The 20,311-nt window shown below is 37.3% G+C and overlaps 1 long non-coding RNA gene across 4 annotated transcripts in view; it reads left to right on the top strand.

Moving 5' to 3' along the window:
• Positions 1-20,064, top strand: part of LOC122025631 — a 60,895-nt gene extending 40,831 nt beyond the window's left edge. For 2 of the 4 annotated variants that reach the window (XR_006123788.1, XR_006123786.1), the window contains exon 7: positions 5,043-6,652. This is a non-coding gene — a long non-coding RNA (uncharacterized LOC122025631). Of the gene's footprint in view, positions 1-5,042; positions 6,653-18,011; positions 18,508-20,003 lie in introns of those variants that run through there. The other 2 variants (XR_006123790.1, XR_006123789.1) reach the window with 2 other exon arrangements.
• The last annotated feature ends 247 nt before the right edge of the window (positions 20,065-20,311 follow it).

The raw sequence follows: 20,311 nt of genomic DNA, 5'->3' as shown, positions 1-20,311 counted from the left end.
ACAAGCAAATATAAATGACTAAGACATCTAGCTATCTAGCTAAGGACTACGCAAGCACACTCTATCACAAATAACACATGGATAGTCCGAAATGTTAGTGTCCCTGTCTATGCGAGAACACTCTACCATAGATAACCTGTGAGTAGATAGGATGTAGCTATCTAACTATAGGCTATGTGAGAACACTTTACCATAGATAACCCATGGGAAGCCTGAAATGATAGTGTCCCTATCTGCGCGAGAGCACTCTACCACATATAACCCGTGGGCAGAAAGGATGTAGCTATCTAGCTACTGGCTACGTGAGAACACTCTACCATAGATAAACTACGGGAAGCCTAAAATGTCAAGGTCTCTATTGTTGGCGCTGGAAATTTCATTCTATGTAAATCCCCTGTACAAAAATTTTGTACGAGCACAGAACCTTTTTTAGCAACCCCCATGCCCGATCAAACATGTGTTTGATCAATCAAGCAAGATCTTGATTGATCAAAGCGCACCTTGATTGAAGCACAAGATCGTTGGCCTCTTGTGTTGGTATTCAAATCGATATCCAAAATCGACACGAATAAAACAAAACCAATTACGCAATGAAATTAAAGAACTAGTTGTACCTTTCTTCGTAGTTAAAGACCTCTTGATCTTCTGCCGTATTCCTCTCCTCTTCTTAGACGTCGTGTGGGCGACGATCTATCAAGACAACACCACCCTCTTTTCTTCTCTTCCAAAACCACCGGCTACAAAAGACTCGTTAGGATGGAGCACCTTCTAATCTTCTTCCTTCTCTTCTTCTTCCTCTTCTTGTTTTTCTTGCTCTTCTTCCCTTTCTTCAAGCCGCCGCCCACAAGTGGATGGGAAGGGGCGCTAACCACCAAGTGAGAAGGGGTCGCCAGCCACCAAGGGAAAAGGGGGGCGCTGGCCACCAAAGAGGAGGAGGGAATAAGGGCGCCGACCCTAAGCAAGGAGAAGGAGAGGGAAAGGGGGGAGGAGAATAGGTTTGTGCCGCCGGCCCTAGGAGGAGGAGAGGGGGTGACAACCACAAGGAGAGAAGGGATTATGGAGAATAAGAAAGTTAGGTTTTAGAGGCCACATCCTACTCCTTTTTATAGACATGTCGTTGGTTACAAGAAAAGAAAAATGAACAAAATTTTGTTTAGAAAAAATCTAAACAAATTATGTTAAAACAAACCAAGTTAAGTTACCAAATCAAGTTGAGTTAAACCAAATCAAGTTAAGTTAAACTAAATCAAGTTAAACCAAACCTGATTATGGATGGGTGGATGCGAGACTTTATATATAGAGGCTACAACAATGACCTAGAGGAGGAATTGATTTTGATCTCCTGATGGACTTGAGCTTCCTGTGTTTGACCCGAACACCCAACTCAAGTTTATCAACAATAACCCATACCACTAAAGGGTCATTATTGAACTACCACATCAATCCCATATTACAATATGAGCTCCTACTTATCATGAGTGCGTTAACCTCCCTGTGTTTAAGATATTGTATGCTCGTTAATTAAATAAGTTATTGACAACTCATTTAATTAATATTTGACTCCAAGAGTAGTACCACTCAACTTAATTATCATGTCGGATTAAGTCCATTTGCATGGTTTACATGATAATCCTTATAAACTCCTCAAGAGGACATCATCAACCTGAATAAATAGGACACAGTTTCCCTTTACAATCAACAATACACCATATAAATGGTACTATCTCCCAACTTATTGGGTCTATTGATTTAACGAATAAATCTCACCCATTGATGAGTTAAAGAAATAAATACTAAGTATATGTGTTTGTTATTATATCGGGATTAAGAGTACGCACATCCATAATAATAGAGGTTATGTTCTTTTATATATTCAATATAAATCGAACAACCTCAAATGGTCCTGCTCAATACACACATAGTTGACTAGTGTAATTATATAGTCAGGACAAACTAATACCAAATTACACTACAACTGTTCCAATGGTTTGCCACTATCCATCTTGGTTGTGAGCTACTATTTATAATTTATAAGGAACCGATAATCATGATCTTCTATGTGGCACCAAACACCATGTTATTTACAATATAAATTAAATAGACAACTGCATCGATGTATATAGAAATATAAAATGCAGATGTTTGACCAAAGTGTTTCTCATTTCAAAATTTCTCAAAAACAGATGTTCATACAAAAAGCTAGGCTTATAGTATACATCTCAACAATTTCCCACTTATACTAAAAGATTATGCTGTCATATATACTGCCATACATCTTATTACCATCTCCTCAACATGCCCATCAAAAGCTCTCGCCAAAAGGGCCTTAGTGAAAGGATCTGTCAGGTTATTCGCTTATGCAATCTTGGTGACAACAACTTCTCCTCGCTTTACGATGTCTGGTATTAGGTGGTACTTGCGTTTAATGTGTTTACTTGCCTTATAGGCTCGTGGTTCCTTCGAGTTCGCTACTGCACCACTATTATCACAATAAATTGTGATAATTTTGGACAAACCAGGAATCACATCTAAGTCCATCAAGAAGTTTCTGAGTCATACAACTTCTTTAGCTACCTCAGAGGCTGTCACATACTCAGCTTCCATGGTGGAGTGTGAAACACATTTCTTCTTAACACTCCTCCATACTATGGCTCCACCTCCCAAAGTAAACATATACCCCGAGGTTGATTTACATCGTCCCTATCTCGATTGAAGTCGAATCAGATAACCAATAGGATCAAATCATCTCGCTGTAAACTAGCATATAATCTCTAGTCCTTCTCGTATTTTAATATACGCCGGCCAACGTCCCTGCCCCAGGTTACTTGATATTCGCTAACTACGCCACCAGAAACAGATATCCGGCCTCGTACATAAGATCGCATACATTAGGCTTCCTACAACAAGCATAAGGAACCGCCTTCATCTCCTCTATCTCCTTTGATGTTTTAGACACATCTCTTTAGATAAAGGTACTCTATAAAAGGTAAAAACCTTTCGAGTTTCGACGCTAAACGAGCTAGATAAGATCTATTACGAGCTCGGATAAGTACAACATCATTTTCTTACGATCCCTTATTAATTTGATACCAAGAATATGCCCACATTCTCCCAAGTCCTTCATATTAAACTGCTTGGACAACCATTCTCTTACGTCTGACAACACTTTGACATTGTTGCCAACGAGCAAAATGTCATCCACGTATAATACAAGAAATACCACCATGTTTTCGTCACTTTTGTTGTATACACAAGACTCATCCGGACACTGAATGAATCCATAAGACTGGATCACTTCATCAAACCGGATGTTCCAAGATCTCGAATCTTGCTTCAATCCATAAATGGACCGATTGAGCTTACATACAAGATGCTCTTTGCCCTTCGCAATGAATCCCTCTGGTTGCTTCATATGGATGTTTTCTTCTAGACTTTTGTTAAGGAAAGCTATCTTGACATCCATTTGGCAAACCGCATAATCCATATGAGCAGCAATAGATAAAAGAATCCAGATAGATTTAAGTATGACTATCGGCGAAAAGATTTCTTCATAATCGATTCCCTTTTTCTGAGTATACCCCTTCGCAACAAGCCTTACTTTAAAGGTTTCCACCTTCCCATCTGCCTCTCTTTTCCTTTTGTAGACTCATTTACATCCAATGACTTTTACACCATTTGGTGGTTCTACAAACTCCCAGACTTGATTAGAATATATTGATGCTATTTCAGAGTTCATTGCACTTTGCCAAGATGCTACATCTTTATTTTGGAGTACTTTATCATATGTCCAGGGATAAGGTTCATGTTCACCAAGGATCAAGTCCGAAGACTCTTCAAAAAACCTGAATCTATCAGGTTGCCAAACAACCCTCCCACTACGACGAGGAACTACCTGTAATTGTGCATCATTTGTGACATGTGTTACAGTTTCTTTTGGTATCTCATCTTGTATCGTTGGTACTAAATTAGACGTGCCCTCTCTTATTTCCTCAAGAACAATTTTACTCATGGGCTTGTGGTTCATTACATAATCCTCTTCTAAAAATCGGGCATTGGTGCTAACAATGACCTTCTGATTTTTGGGACTATAAAACAAACCACCTTTCGTTTCTTTAGGATAACCCACAAACAAACGAACTTCTGTATGTTATTCCAACTTATCAGCATCTCCCTTCAGCACATGTTCTGGACTACCCCAAATCTGAATGTATCTTAGACTAGGCTTACGCGTATTCCACAATTCTGTCGAAGTAGAGGGTACTGACTTAAAAGGTACCAAGTTCTGAATGTACGCCATCATTTTCAAAGCATATCCCCAAAACGAATTTGGTAATTCTGAATAACTCATCATTGATCTAACTGTTGGTTGCTACTTGGAATAACGTTCTACTTCCCTTGTACAAAAATTTTATATAAGCATAGAACTATCGTAGCTACCCATGTGCTCTATTGAAGTTAAATTTGGATTGTAAACGATGTATAACATTATTAATCCAAATTGTCCTTCAGAAGTTAAACTTGGATTAGAAATGATATTTAACATTTTTACTCCAAGTTTAACGGTGTGATCTTCCTAAGTTAAACCATATTACAGAAGTCAATCAAATATTTATTTCAAAGATTGGCTTCTAGGTTAAACATGGCGAGACACTAGGCCTTGGGTATGGGATCATCCACCACTTCCTAGACAAAGCCATTCAAAAAATCGGATATTTAACTTCTTACAGTAAACTAGGTTTAACTACAGAGACATCAATAAAACATAATATCGAAACATGAGATTGGAAAATAAAATCGATAACAAAATGATAACTTAAAATCGATAACTTCTTGTGTTTGGTTTTTCAAGATCTATATAAAAGATGAATGATAACTATGATTTTATTGTATTATTTCGATTCATATATGCATGCTTTGAAGTTGATTTCATAGGTTTAAATCATGATTACATCATATTTTATGCATTGTATCGATTTTGAACTTAATTATAAATTATTTTATTTTTGTGTTATTTGATGCTAATTTTTATTCTTATTTTGTAGGCAACAAAGGATCTTGGATTTGGATCTATTTGAACCAAATTTGTGATCGAATAAGAGTTTAAACGAGAAGATCAAGCTGCGGAGTATTATGGACCGTTCATCAAAGATTGGATATATCTGAACCATCAAGTGAAGATCTGGTCAATCCGACCTAAGGGAGAGTAGATCCGGACCCTAAATCAAGATCAGCACCTTCGGATCGGATTTTAAGTGACTTTCCACCGTTGATCAAGCTCCAAATCAATTTTAGCCATCCGTTCAGATCTGGATGTGATTCAAAACAGAGAAGCTACAGTGTTTTCTCTTCGTTGATTCCTCCGTACTGTGCTTCGCGTCCCGCGGCGAGCTTCTTCCGGGATTCCAACCCCATCTCCACTTCAGATCCATTTTCCGGCTAACTTCATCGGCGACGATGTTCTCAGATGCTTATGACTAGCTTCTGGTGATCTGACCTCGCTCCAAGGTGTTCCTACGGCGAGAATTGTGTCTGTGAACCTTTGCTCTGTCGCGATCGATTTGGTGGCGTTCCTCCAATCGGTGGTTCTGCTTCCATCAGTGAGCATTGGCGACGTTCCTCCACTGCTACTAGATCATTCCCAACGACATTCCATCCATCATCTTCTCCACATCAGATCTGAGGTTGCAGCTCACAGATTGTCAGATTTCTTGAGGTTGGCAGCTCTGATCTTCATCAGTTTCGCTTGGAGAGGTGTCCGGTGAATCGGGTAAAGGTTTAGCTGAGTTTAGCTACTGAGATTGTCTTTAACGATTGCTAAAGTGAGGTTTCACTGATGTTTCCTTGTGTGACGACAAGGAGAAGTTGCCATGAGAAGTGATTTGGTGTTGAGATGGTTTAAGGTTTAATTTTTACATTCTTTTACTGTTGAAAGATTTAGATTTCAGTTTATATTATTTGGATTCAGTAATCATAGTTATTTTTAGCTTAAGTGTTTTAATTCAAGTGTTTTTGGTAATTTAGTTTCAATTGATGTTTGAAATTGTTCTTAATTCTAATTTAGCTTAATTTGTTGCACTGTTGAGAAGTTTAGTTTCTATAGTTAGGATTTAAATTTTTCTTTAGATCGTATTCATTTATGTCTTGTTGTTCATTCTTAGTTTAAGTGAGTGTTGATGGTTTAATCACAACGTAAGGTGACAATGCGTTATGGTTTGATTATTGGCACCTAGTTAGGTTTTCTTTATGCATTAGAATAATTTCTTAATTGTTGTGCTTTCATTTGTTAGATTTAAATTCAAAGTCTAAACTCCCCCATTTATATATTAAAATTACAAAAATAGGAATAACTAACAATCCTATATTACATCTTACCCGTAGTTCCTCGAGAGATCGATCCTGGGCTTGTTATTACAATATTATTGTGCAGTTAAGGGGTTCAGTGAATATATATTGTTAATTTGTTTTACGAGTGTGACAGACTTGTTATCAAATTTTGGCGTCGTTGCCGGGGAATACGTTGTTTGATAATCTTAGGATTGCTCTTTATTTGGAAAACTTTAAAATTTTTGTTGTTTTGATTGCTTTCATGATTATATATCCATCTGTTTGATTTTATTTGTTCCTGGGTCTTCTAATTTTATTTGCTAGTATTTCAGTGTAAGAACATGAAATTCTTTTTACCATGGATCCATATTATTAGCATTTTGGAGATTGGAGGGAGAGTCATTATTATCAGCCTCAGACTGGGATTTATGCGCTTGAATATCAGTATGAGGATGTACAAGAACAATTTGCAAAGTCAATATGGAAGTCCAATGAGATTGTGCAACAAATGAGAGAGTATCAAGAGCAACAATTTCTAAAGATACAGAACATACAGAGTCAGTTAGATCAAATTATATCATCCATCAACCAGTTACAAAAACAAAGAGCCAGTAAGGAGATGTATTGTGGAGCTCTTTTCAGGTCTGACACTGCATCTACTTCTTCACTAGATTCTTTTAGTACTTTTTATTGTTGTGATGATGTAGTTGTTCAAATTTCTGATTTTACTAATGATGTTTCTTTAGATGTTGTGATTGATGCAACAATTGGAAATTTACTTGAAGAGAATTTAAGTGTAGGGGAATGCTTACTGGAAACATTACCTCAAGAATCACCAAGAATAGAGGATGTAAGTGTAGGGCCTTGTGCTATAGAGTCAAGCACCCAAGAATCACTACATGAAATTGTACATTCACCAGAACTAGAGTCTGAGCATTTACTTGGTGGAAAGGAGGTAACAAACACCACTCCAAGTACCTTTCAACATGACAAGGTGCACATTTTTTGTGATTTTTCAGAAAACTTAATAGAGGTACCAAATGTTGACTTTATTAGATGTGATTCATTTCTTGAAATATCTTTAACCCACACTAATATTCTAAGCTTCCGGAGTGGATGCTTACACTGAACCGCCTCAGATCTCCAGAAAGAATTTTCAATGAAAAAATGATTAATAAGAAGAATTCGAGTGGAACCATGATTACTCCACTTTCGGGGTAGATACTTCTTCTAAACCCTCTTCAACCATCGGGAATGAAAGGGGAGTTGGTTCTAATTTAGCTTTATTTTACATTTTAATTCATGTCTTGTTAATAAATTCTTTATACGTTTATTTGTTTCATACTTTGTGTAAGGACCAAATATGTAGCTAGAGGGGGGGGGGGGGTGAATAGCTCGTCGCGCTCCTCGTGCTCTTCGTTGCTTGTTTCTTCAATGATGTGCAGCGAAAATACAAGAAACAAAACATACAATGCTAACACAAAGGATTTACTTGGTATCCACCTCAAGAAGAGGTGACTAGTCCAAGGATCCACACACTCACGCACCCTCCACTATGAAAACTCTCCTTTACGGTAACTACCGAAGGCGGAGAAGCCTTACAACACTCTCAATACAAGAAGAAACAAAGAGAAGCAAATACAAGGGAAAGCTTACAAGATTTGTACAATGAAACCCTAACCCTAGCTTTTTCTTCTTGTTGCTGGACGTGTCTCCAAGATCCTTCAAGAACAGAGCGAAGATGCGAGAAGCTCGGATGATCAAAGTCGAATCGCATTTGCAACGGCGGCGAATTGCGACGCCAACGCTTTATCCAGCGGCCGAATCCGATCTCGATCGATCGATTGCTTCCCAATCGATCGGAGGATTGATCGACGGCTCGATCCAGAGCACCTCTGTGCTCTTAGGAAACGCCTGGATTGATTCACCGATCGATTCATGGCTTATTGCGCAGAATCGCACCTCCCAATCGATCGGCTGATCGATCGGAGGCTCCCAATCGATCGGCTGATCGATTGGGAGGCTTTATGTTCGCGAGACACTTCTCCCCAATCGTTCCACTGATCGATTGGGAGGAGTCTTGTCGCGGGGACTCTCTCAATCGATCGGCCGATTGATTGGGCATGAGCCAATCGATCGACTGATCGATCCAGCTCCTTGATTTCGTCCAAACTCAAGTCCAAAGCCTCCTAAACCAACATCTGGTCACCTATGACCTGTTGGTACATCATGCCTAGCATCTGGTCACTCTTGACCTGCTAGAACTCGCTCACCAAGTGTCTGGTCAATCCCTTTGACCCACTTGGATTTTTCTTCGTGCCACGTATCCGGTCAATCCCTTTGACCTACTTGAACTTTCACCACCAGGTCTCCGATCAACCTTGATTAACCTGGATTTCCTCGTGCCAAGTATCCGGTCAAAACTTTGACCTACTTGGACTTTTTTTAATTGCCTGGCTTCACTCACCAGGACTTTCCTTCTGCCTGGCTTCACTCACCAGGACTTTCAATCTGCCTGGCTTCACTCATCAGGACTTTCTTTCTGCCTAGCTTCACTCATCAGGACTTTTCAGTCAAGTATCCGGTCAACCTTGACCTACTTGACTCTCCTTCACAATCTCACCACATGGACAATTGCACCTGCAAACTCCATGTATTGTTTACATGTATTGTCAAATATCGAAACCCAAACATCAAGACTCGAGCTTGACCCAATTTAAGCTCAGTCAAACAGGTTAACCTTGACCTAGGGAATATTGCACCAACAATCTCCCCCTTTTTGATGTTTGACAATACTTCCTTTAAGTTAGGCTAATCTCATAGCCTCAACTTCCTTCATGCCAATATATGAATGAGGATTCCTTTCATCTTTCCCTTTTCCCATAGGGCAATACACATTCTCCCCCTATTTAGGGAATGAAGGCCTAACTTAAACCCTACATTCTCCCCCTATTGGCACACATCACAAACAAACTCTCCCCCTGAAGAATTACCCAACGTTGTGTACAACTTCACTCGTTGTTTACAACACAATAATGAAGGTCCCAAACTCTTCATTATCGACAAATGCTCATCTTGAGCATATACCACTTGGTATGTTCACACGATTCAAATGAAGGTCCCATACCCTTCATTTTCATCAAATGCTCATCCTTGAGCATATATCACTTAAACAATGAAGATATCCACTCTCCATTGTAATCAAATGTCCAAACTTGAGCATTTTCACTAAAGAGGGTTAACCATCTTCCAAGGTGTATGAAAATTAATGTTCATGTCCATAAAGAGTAACTCCCCCTAAAAATATACTCGTAACTTCTGTCATTGCACCAACAATGACTTGGAATCCCTAAAACTTTAGGAAACCCAAATTTAGAAGTTTTGAGATTCAAAAATTCAATAATGAAACCAAACCTCAACCTAAACCTCTACGTAGTCTCCCTTAACCAATTCATCCTTGTTTTCATTATGAAAACCCCCCCTAAAGGTATACAGATATGTTTTGAGGGGTTAGGAATGGTTACCTAGACCAAAGGTGGTTCAAGAATGCTGAAATCAGACTTTCCCAGCCAAAATTAGCATCCCCAATCGATTGGAGTTGGGTCCCAATCGATTGAACCTGCTTGAATCGATCCACTGATCGATTCAAGGGTGGTGGATCAATCGGCTGATCGATCCAGCGAGCTTCTGCTCGCGGGAAAACTTATCTCAATCGATCGCCCGATCGATTGAGGCACTACAATCGATCGGGTGATCGATTGGAGTATGAAATTGCTGAAATTCAATTTCAGTCAACTTCAGTAATTCCCCAAAATTTCTACAAAATTTGAAAAATCATGAAAATTCATGTAGACATTATTTAGGGTATACTTTATCAAGGAAAAATAGTTTTATATGAAAATACTTCATATTTTCAAATATTGACACAAACTAGAAAACTTGTAAAAACTTTAGTGTTTTCTTCTAGTTTGTGCTTAACTATTCAATGATGATTACTATCAAAAGATAGCCTTCACCAAGGTTTTCCAAAAGCATTTTAAAATGATTTTCAAAACCAATATCCAACCATGTTCCTTGGGCTCAATGCACATGACTTGTACATTAGCTTTTCCAATGATTGGAAAACACAAAATTATGTGTTTTGATGAACCTAAAGCTCAAAAGAATGCACTAAATCAGCATCTTGAGTTTTGTTCATCATCCTAACATCTCACTTGTATTTAATGTGCACTAAAACACATACAAGTCACCTTATAGTTCTTTTGTGAGATGTAAAGTTTGGTTTTGCCCTAATCTAGGGATTATGCATATCTACCTAGGCATTTTGAGGTTATGAACATCCACCAAGGATGTTACTTGTTAATAAATGCCATTAGTTCTTAATTGCAAGGAATAAACTAATGCATGATAATGTTATGACATACATTAAAGAAAAATAATTTTTAAAAGAAAATTTCTTTAACTATATGATGTATGTATGACATGACATGGTATTTTTGTATTTTTCATAATAAGGTATGAATGTAAAAAAAAATAAATATGAAGTCATGGCATATGATGGGCAAATAAATCATGGCAAATTAGCATAAAAGAAATACCTAGATTATCTAGCTAAGTATCCTTAATCCTTTGCTAAATTAAAATTTAACCTTAGATTGCCCACTATTCTAAAAAAAAATGCCAAAATTCAATTTTGACATTTCTTTTGATTTTCTTAATTTTGTGCCAATTTAGATTAAGCATATTACTCAAATTTTGACACAAATTACTCTTTTAAAGAGTAACAAATTGAAATAAGGCTTAGATTTGCCTTTAACTTCCCAATAAAATGGCAACATCCCAACTTGGCATTTCTTTAGACTTGATTTCTTGTGCCAATTAAAGTTATATCCAAAAATTCAAAATTTTGGCACATCTTACTCTTTCCAAGAGTAAGTCATTAATCCTTATCATTTTCAAAGGTTAACAATAACCTTGAAAATGCTCTTAGAGTGTCAACTTTATCATGATTGGGTTAACTACCCTTTCAATTAGAGTTGATACTCTCTAACCCATCTAAGGGGTAGAGAAAATGCTCCTAGGAACCCAAAACCTATTGATGCTCCTTGGATGCTCTAGGTATTCACTAGGGATAACTTCCCTAGATACCTTCCTAGTGACCTTGTTAGGAAGCCTTGTTCACATTTTCTAGATCAACTTTAGGGATTTCTTCTCTTGTGACCTTTTTTGTGACTTTTTTGGACTTTTTAGAAGTCTTAGTTACTTTTGTTGTAAAAATACTCTTAGGAATAACCTTCCTAGTATTTTTGACTCGACCATTTGACCTAGGGTTGGTTCCATAGCTATATGGAACCCTATGGTAAGAAATTACATCCTTTTTAGCCTTTGGTTTGTATCCCAAACTTCTATGGCCATTGGATGGCTTTTGTAGTCTTAAACCTAGGTTATGCTCATTTTGCCCTTTAAGGATATTTTCCATCCTTTTTAGGGTCTTTTCCATGTTATCAAGTTTTGACCTAAAGACTTGATTCTCTTCCCATAAATCCATAGATTTTGATTTTTCACTAAATCCTTGAGCATTTTTGTTTCTAGGCTTATAACTAAAATCCTTAGAATTCTTGCCTAGTTGGTTATCTACCTTCTTAGCCCTAGATTGAGTGGTTTTAGCATGAAGAGCCATGTGTTTTTCTTTAATGCTATCATGCTTCCTATTTTTGTGGTAAATAGCATTAAAATGATAAAAATTAGAATTAGCATACTTTTTACCATTATTCAAGGGAGTAGGCTCAATAAATGATACCTTTCTTTTTACCTTGGAGGCTCCCCCTTAAGTTGTGCTTCCGTAATGAGCCTTTATCGCTTTCTTCCCCTTGGGACATTGACTCCTATAATGTCTCTTTTGATTGCAAGAGAAGCACACAATGTGCTCCTTGCTCTTCTTTGTTCTGGGGACGGTCTCCTTAGGCTTCACTCGCCTTTGCCACTCGCCCTTCTTCGCCACTTGGGGCACTGCCTCAGTACCCATGTCCCCCACACTCAAAACATATAACGATTTTTATTAATTGTAACATTTATACCTTCACAGGGATGACACTAGATCCTCCATTCGATTTAGACTCACGAAGCTTCATCCTCTCCTCTTCTCTCTCGACCTGAGGCTTCTCTCCTGTCAACCGATCTACACTCCCCTCCAATTAGAGGTGGAGTGCTTCATCTTCGCCTCAGATACGGAACAAGGAGTACGCCTCCTTACCCTCTTTATCGCATTCCTTCAAGACGAAGCTGACTCTTCTTCTTCTGAGGATAAGCATCTCTCACCTTCGGAATTCTTTCCTCCTCGTCTTGCTCAATAAGTCACCCTCGATTTTCGATCGGTACAATGGAGGGATCTCACGAATCTCGCCACCTGCTCCATACCGCATCTTCAAAATCTCCACTTCCAAGACGTTGTTGCCGCCATGATCGACCAAAAGCTTGGTCACTTTATCATCCTCACATCTGGATTCGTCTGCTCTGCCACTTGCCTCCTCGAATTTTCGCTCTTGAATTCGAGCTCGCCTTCCATTGAAGCAAACCATCGCTTATCTTCACCATTAAGAAATTCTCGATCCTCGATCTCCAAAGATCAAGCTCATCATCGTGAATGGTGGACGCACCTGTGTCGAATCTAAGACCATCTTGAATTCCATTCAAGTCGAGTCATGATGAAGTCTTTGACTTGATAAAATTTGCTCCAACTTCTACACCCTCTAGCCTTGTTGCCCCTTCCTGCGATGATTCTGGTGAAGAGTGGCCTCGCTCTGATACCACTTGTAAGAACCAAATATGTAGCTCGAGGGGGGGGGGGGTGAATAGCTCATCGTGCTCGTCGTGCTCTTCGTTGCTTGTTTCTTCAATGATGTGCAGCGGAAATACAAGAAACAAAACATACAACGCTAACACAAAGGATTTACTGTGTATCTACCTCAAGAAGAGGTGACTAGTCCAAGGATCCACACACTCACGCACCCTCCACTATGAAAACTCTCCTTTACGGTAACTACCAAAGGTGGAGAAGCCTTACAACACTCTCAATACAAGAAGAAACAAAGAGAAGCAAATACAAGGGAAAGCTTACAAGATTTGTACAATGAAACCCTAACCCTAGCTTCTTCTTCTTGTTGTAGACACGCCTCTTGACTTGGATGTCTCTCCAAGATCCTTCAAGAACTGGCGGTGAGAGTGGAAGATGCTGTGGAGAAGCTTCTATGCTGATCGGAGCTGAATTGTGCGAGCGATGGCGAAGGAATTGCATGCCAACGGCTTTATCCAGCGCTAACGGTTAGAACCCGATCGATTGGATTGCTTCCAATCGATCGGGGAGGCTTTGGATCGATCGGCCGATCGATCCAAAGCGCCTCTGTGCTCTCGGGAAACGCCTGGATCGATTCACCGATCGATCCAGGGCTTATTGCGCAGAATCGCACCTCCCAATCGATCGGCTGATCGATCGGAGGCTCCCAATCGATCGGCTAATCGATTGGGAGGCTTTCTATTCGCGCGACACTTCTCCCCAATCGATCCACTGATCGATTGGGAGGGGTCTTGTCGCGGGGATTCTCCCAATCGATCGGCTGATAGATTGGGCATGAACCAATCGATCGGTTGATCGATCCAGCTCCTTGATTTTGCCCAAACTCAAGTCCAAAGCCCCCTAAACCAACATCCGGTCACCTATGACTTGTTGGTACATCATGCCTAGCATCCGGTCACCCTTGACCTGCTAGAACTCGCTCACCAAGTGTCCGGTCAATCCCTTTGACCCACTTGGACTTTTCTTCGTGCCAAGTATCCGGTCAACCCCTTTGACCTACTTGGACTTTTACCACCAGGTGTCCGATCAACCTTGATCCACCTGGATTTCCTCGTGCCAAGTATGAGGTCAAAACTTTGACCTACTTGGACTTTTCTTAATTGCCTAGCTTCACTCACCAGGACTTTCCTTCTGCCTGGCTTTACTCACCAGGACTTTCCTTCTGCCTAGGTTCACTCACCAGGACTTTCAATCTGCCTGGCTTCACTTACCAGGGCTTTCCTTCTGCCTGGCTTCACTCACCAGGACTTTCCAGTCAAGTATCCCGTCAACCTTGACCTACTTGACTCTCCTTCACAATCTCACCACATGGACAATTGCACCTATAAACTCCATGTATTGTTTACATGTATTGTCAAACATCGAAACCCAAATATCAAGACTCGAGCTTGACCCAATTCAAGCTCAGTCAAACAGGTCAACCTTGACCTAGGGAATATTGCACCAACACTTTACATTTTGCATTTTACTTTCATACTTTGCATTTAGTTTAGTTACATAGCATGTCATTTTTAATAAAATTCTCCATGAATTTGACCATCAATTTTAGGTCATATGACATGTTTGGATGTTTTACTTACATGATATTGGTTAGTTTGGTGGGTGGATTCCATTTTAATTAATTAACCTTGATTGTATAAAAAATACCTAGAAAGAACCACTACAAGCCTATACTCTATTATTCTCTTTTGTGTGACATGCACTTATAACAATTGAACTCTAGAACTTGTTTGGTTTCTTTTCAAAGTCACAATAGAATATGGATGCATGGAAAAGAAGAATAATTATCATTGAACTCTTTTCTTTAGTTTATTTCAAAGTCAAATTCATTTTTCCCATAATTTTCTCAAAATATTATCTTCTAGTATTTTAACCTTTGATCACCTTTGCTTGGTCCATTTTGTTGAGAGTTTTGGATTAATTGCTTGATGAGTTAGCTTGACTAGATAGACAAAGGTTTAAGTGTGGGGGAAGTGTACTCTATTGAAATCTTAAGGATTGAAGAGTGGCTGATGATGTTTTCCTCAAGGATTGCTGGAAGGAAAAGGAGTTACTGAATTGTAGATTCTATGATGTGAATTGGCACATTGAATTAACCTTAATTTCAGAATTCTGTTTACACATATTCAGAAATTTAAGCATCCAATCAGAACTTATGAATCAGTTTCATTTCTGTCTTATTATGTTCTTGAATTCAGAAATTCCAATTCAGTAACATATAAGTGAATGCATTGATAAGAGTGGAAGCTTAGTTGAATTTAAGAATTTGCTGAAGATAAATGGTATGCTTGTCTTTCATGGCATCTGAAATAAGGAAGGATGATTTCATCACAACATGATTTCAACAAAGAATCTGGACACAAAAATGCTAGACAAGTGAGCTATTGAAATTTGATCACAATGGACTTTAATGGGGAATTCATTTGGTGGTTATTATTTCATCAACGAAATACTTGAATATAGTATCATTTGCTTGGGAAAGTTGAAGAAAAGGGTAGCAATTGATCCTTTAAACACTGATGTGATAATGCTGGAAACAGAATTCAGTTACATGGGGTATCATATTACAGGGCAACATTCTGATAGTGTCAAATTGCTAGATTTTTGAGTTGCAATAAGTTTTTTTAAATTGACATACTTAAGCTGAAATAAGATGGGAATTCAAGTTATTATTTGATTAAATGATTGTAAGTCTATGGGAATTAATTGTTGAAGCTTGAAGTGAGGAAGCAGTAAGGAATTCTGAATTCTGTGAGATAAATGCAGAACATGAAAAGTACTGTAACTTGGTATCAAGTGTATCAAAAATCAGAAGCAACATTTAAACAATTGAGGAGCTTAAGTGAAGCCTTACAAGATGCTGTAACAAATAGTATTCTTGCTTCTATGGCCTCTACAAATTTTATAACAGAATTTTAGAATGAAGAATGATTGAACAATGCAAGAAATTCAGAAACAGAACTAAAACAATAAGCTTTTGTAGCTACTAAAACTGAACAATTTCAGCTGTTGATGGTTCTTCAACTATAGAATGGTTGAATCAGATTTCTAAACTCATATGATGGAGCTCCATTTGTTTGAATCTATGCTGAACTAGATCTGCTGTTGCTTTGAGTTGAAAATGGACTTCTGTTTTACCCTGAACTACTGCAGGAATTGATTCGATTAGACTCACTGATCCTTCAATTTTAGGTTTTGTTAATTGTCATTAAGAGAAGGAAATTGTTATAAGTATAAAGATTTGTAGATGTTTGGAAGTGCATTGGTTCAAAGTTTTGAATTTTGTTTTTAGGAAACACTTTAGTTATTTAAAAGCTGAATGATGCTCTATTCTTTGCAAGGGAACTCTTCATTAAACTAATCTACATTTTATGTAACAACCTTTTGATTACTTGAAGTAAAATGAATAAAGCTTAAGCAAGAGATGTAAGAATTCAGCTCAAATCTGAAAAATCAGGATTGTTTGTGTGAGAGTTATTTATGCCAATTGATGATTCTGTTTCTAAATGGGAAGGTTTAAAATTCAAGTTCTGAATATTGCAGGGCTAAATGAAGTCTTTTCTTGTGCATAATTCTTTCTCAAATTGTTGGATATGTATTGAACTTGAAAAATTGGAACGGTACATAAATGAATTTCACTTTGGAATGCTAATGAAGTTACTAGAAGTACTTGATAAACATTTGATTTGTTGGAAGTGAAGCTAATAATAGGCAGAAGTTGACAGAAATTGAATCTACACATCTGGATTTCTGATGGAAATTCAATGTTACAAATGACCAAAATAGAGAGGCTACTAAAATTGCAAATGAAGTGCAGAATTTAAGCCTAAGGATCTTTGAGTTACAAATTTTTTTTGAAACTTGAATCTTCAGTTGTAAAATATGAGAAAACCAGTTTCAAATCTTTAGAGATTCTGTAACTTTGAATTCTGCTTGTAATAGACTATCACAGTTTATGATTGAAACTTAGGTGAAGAAATGAATCTGCTGAAATGAAAAGTTCAAACCTGATAATTAGTTATTGCTTCCTAAATATTGATTGAAGTTTGCTTGGATTGAAGTTGAAGTTGATTTCTTGAATCTAAATGTTGCAATTATTTCTGTATCGTAACTCAGCTTCAAATGTTGCTGTTAAGGGGGTCTGAGCAATGATCTAATTCTATCAACTTGTTAATATCTGAACTTGTTTTGGGTTCAGGATTTTATAACTGATATCTTGAATGCAAACTTCAAAATCGAAGAAGGGGATGGTTTCATTACTGATGTTTCAACATGTTGCGTGCCAAGTTTTCATTGAAATTCTCTGGTCATTGAAGAACTTTAATGCAGTAGTAGATGGGAATGAATTAAAAGTATTTCTCAAATTGTCCAACCACAACTGAATATTTGACAATGGTAATGGGAGCACTGATTAGAAGTTATATCCAAATTAGTGTGCTATTCCAATATAAACAGTTCCAAATTATTACATGCTCAGATTCTAGTTATATCCTAAAACTAATCATATATGATTCTAGTTTAAGTTCATTTGAATTCAGATTCTGAAATTTAAGTGCTAGAAATCAGAAGTTATTAAGTTGAATTTTTGGTGAAATTTAAGTGCTAGAAATCAGAAGTTATTAAGTTGAATTTTTGGTGGTTACAAATTGCATTGTTGAACGAAATTCCTTCTCTAGTTTAATTCCTTTTCATAGATTCTGATTTCTGAAACTCACATTGATTCAATTCAGAAACTAATACTCTTGATCTGAAGTGTCCTGGAATTAGTAACAGTCGAACTGTGCTTGCTTATTTGAGGCACCAGCTGGAAAACTAAAAGAGTATGAAATTACAGGAGACATATGTTAATAAAAAGCAAGGAACACTGACAGAAAAGCGACCCAAAATTTGCTGATTACTTTGATTCTCAATACTGATAATTAATCCGGCAAGTTGGGCCAGGGCTGCGGACAGAACTTAGACAGCATTGTGCCAGTTGTAAACTTTGAATTATCTAGTAATCTGGAATTTCTTGGAATCTCAAATCTGAAGAGCTGATGAGTTGTGGTTTATAGATTTGCTTGTCAAGCCTGAATCTAGAACATTAACACACTTGTGGTGAACGAGCTGTTGCTGGATTGAAAAAGCAAGAAAGTATTTCTGATGTTTGGATACTTGTTCAGTTAGCATTATGCTATTTACAACAGTAAACTTATAGAATCAAAAATAAGATCCAACAATTTCTGCTAATCAAGATCTGATAATTTCTTAATTGTTTTGCTGAGATACATTGATGTGGGCCAGGGAATGTTTCAAATTGTTGAAATCTTTGAATTTCAAGAGAAAAAAAAATTGAAGCTTTAATTCTTACAGAGCTGAATGATACCCTTTGCCATATTTAATTCTTCATGATTCAAGCAAATTCCTTAAATGAAGAGTGTTAATTTTCTGAAACTGTAATTCTAAATTGCATTATAGATATTATCAAAACTGTTCAAGACTAGCAACTACCTTGAAGCTAATTTTTGAAATTGAGTCCTTAAACTGATTTTCTGAACCCTTTTGTTGAGTTGTTAAAATGCATACAGGAGTTCCACCAGAGAAGGCCTCAAAATTGATCAGTTTTTGTTTCAGAATTTGAGTTCCAACATGGAGAATGCTTGCTGTTAAGATAGGAATGAATGGAGTGAAGAAATTCAGAAAATGCAGAATTCTGCAAATTAATTAATGTGGCATTTCTGTACTATATTGGGAAATGAATTTTAATGAATTGTTGTGGGACAAGATACAAAAGTCTTATGTTTGAATCTGCCAAAGACAAAAACAGAGAAAAAGAAAGAAAAAAATTTGCAGAATAAATACAAGAAATGTGTCTTGAAGAGTATCAAATTTATTAGAAAGAATGATGTTTTGTATTGTCTCGGACGACCAATGTTTTAAGTGTAGGGGAGGGAGTTCTTTTCCATGAGGTGATGTGAGATTGTTTTAGTTCCAAATGCTGGAATGGAAGTAGAAAAACAGAAAAAAAAAGTGAAGAAAGAAAAAATGGCATATCAAAGAGTATCAAATGTGGAGATATAGTATCAAGATTCTATGTTTGCCATCAAATTGAAGGGGAGGTTAGCTTGATACTTTGAAGTGGTAATGACAAATGGTATTCATCTCTTTTAACATCAAAATGTTCAACTCATCAAGTATATTCCTCCAATATACTCATCTTCTCATTTTCGTCATTAAATACTTTTCTTTTGCCTATTTCATTCACTTTAATTGTTCTTCTTGATTTCATCTAAATTCTTGATGATAAATTCCTTTTGATTCATGTATGCTATGCTTATAGTGGTTGAGAATTAGAAAATAAGCAAGCTTATGGTAGTGAAATGTTGTGAGTGACATTGAGTGAGCTCCACTTATACACAATTTTGAGTGTGAGAGATAGATTAGGTAAATCCCTTGTGAGATTGCAATTTGCTTAATTTTTCAATTGGATTGAAACCACTACTATACTTACTGATTATTATTTGGATTGTATTCATGATTGTTTGTGATCTTTAGATGGTCTTAGTTAAATTCCTTTTACTATCTTTTAGATATTGTTAGGGAATTTGTGTGGAGATGATTTTTGGTTTTCTTTACTTTCACGGGACGTTCAAGGCTAAGTGTGGGGGATTTGATAATCATGATTTTATTGTATTATTTTGATTCATATATGCATGGTTTGATGTTGATTTTATAGGTTTAAATCATGGTTACATCATATTTTATGCATTGTATCGATTTTGGACTTAATTGTAAATTATTATATTTTCATGTTATTTGAGGCTAATATTTGATTCTTATTTTGTAGGCATCAAAGGATTTTAGATTTGGATCTATTTGAATCAAATTTGTGCTCGAATCGGAGTTTAAACGAGAAGATCAAGTTGCGGAGCATTATGGACCGTTCATCAAAAATTGGATAGATCTGAACCATCAAGTGAAGATCTGGTCAATACGACCTAAGGGAGAGTAGATCTAGACCCTAGATCAAGATCAGCACCTTCGGATTGGATTTTAAGTGACTTTCCACCGTTGATCAAGCTCCAAATCAATTTCAGCCGTCCGTTCAGATCTGGATATGATTCAAAACAGAGAAGCTACAGTGTTTTCTCTTCG

The sequence above is a fragment of the Zingiber officinale genome, chromosome 1A (genome assembly GCF_018446385.1).
Source record: "Zingiber officinale cultivar Zhangliang chromosome 1A, Zo_v1.1, whole genome shotgun sequence".
NCBI lineage: Eukaryota > Viridiplantae > Streptophyta > Magnoliopsida > Zingiberales > Zingiberaceae > Zingiber > Zingiber officinale.
Note: the sequence above shows the minus strand (reverse complement) of the source record. Positions and strands in the feature narration are given on the sequence as shown.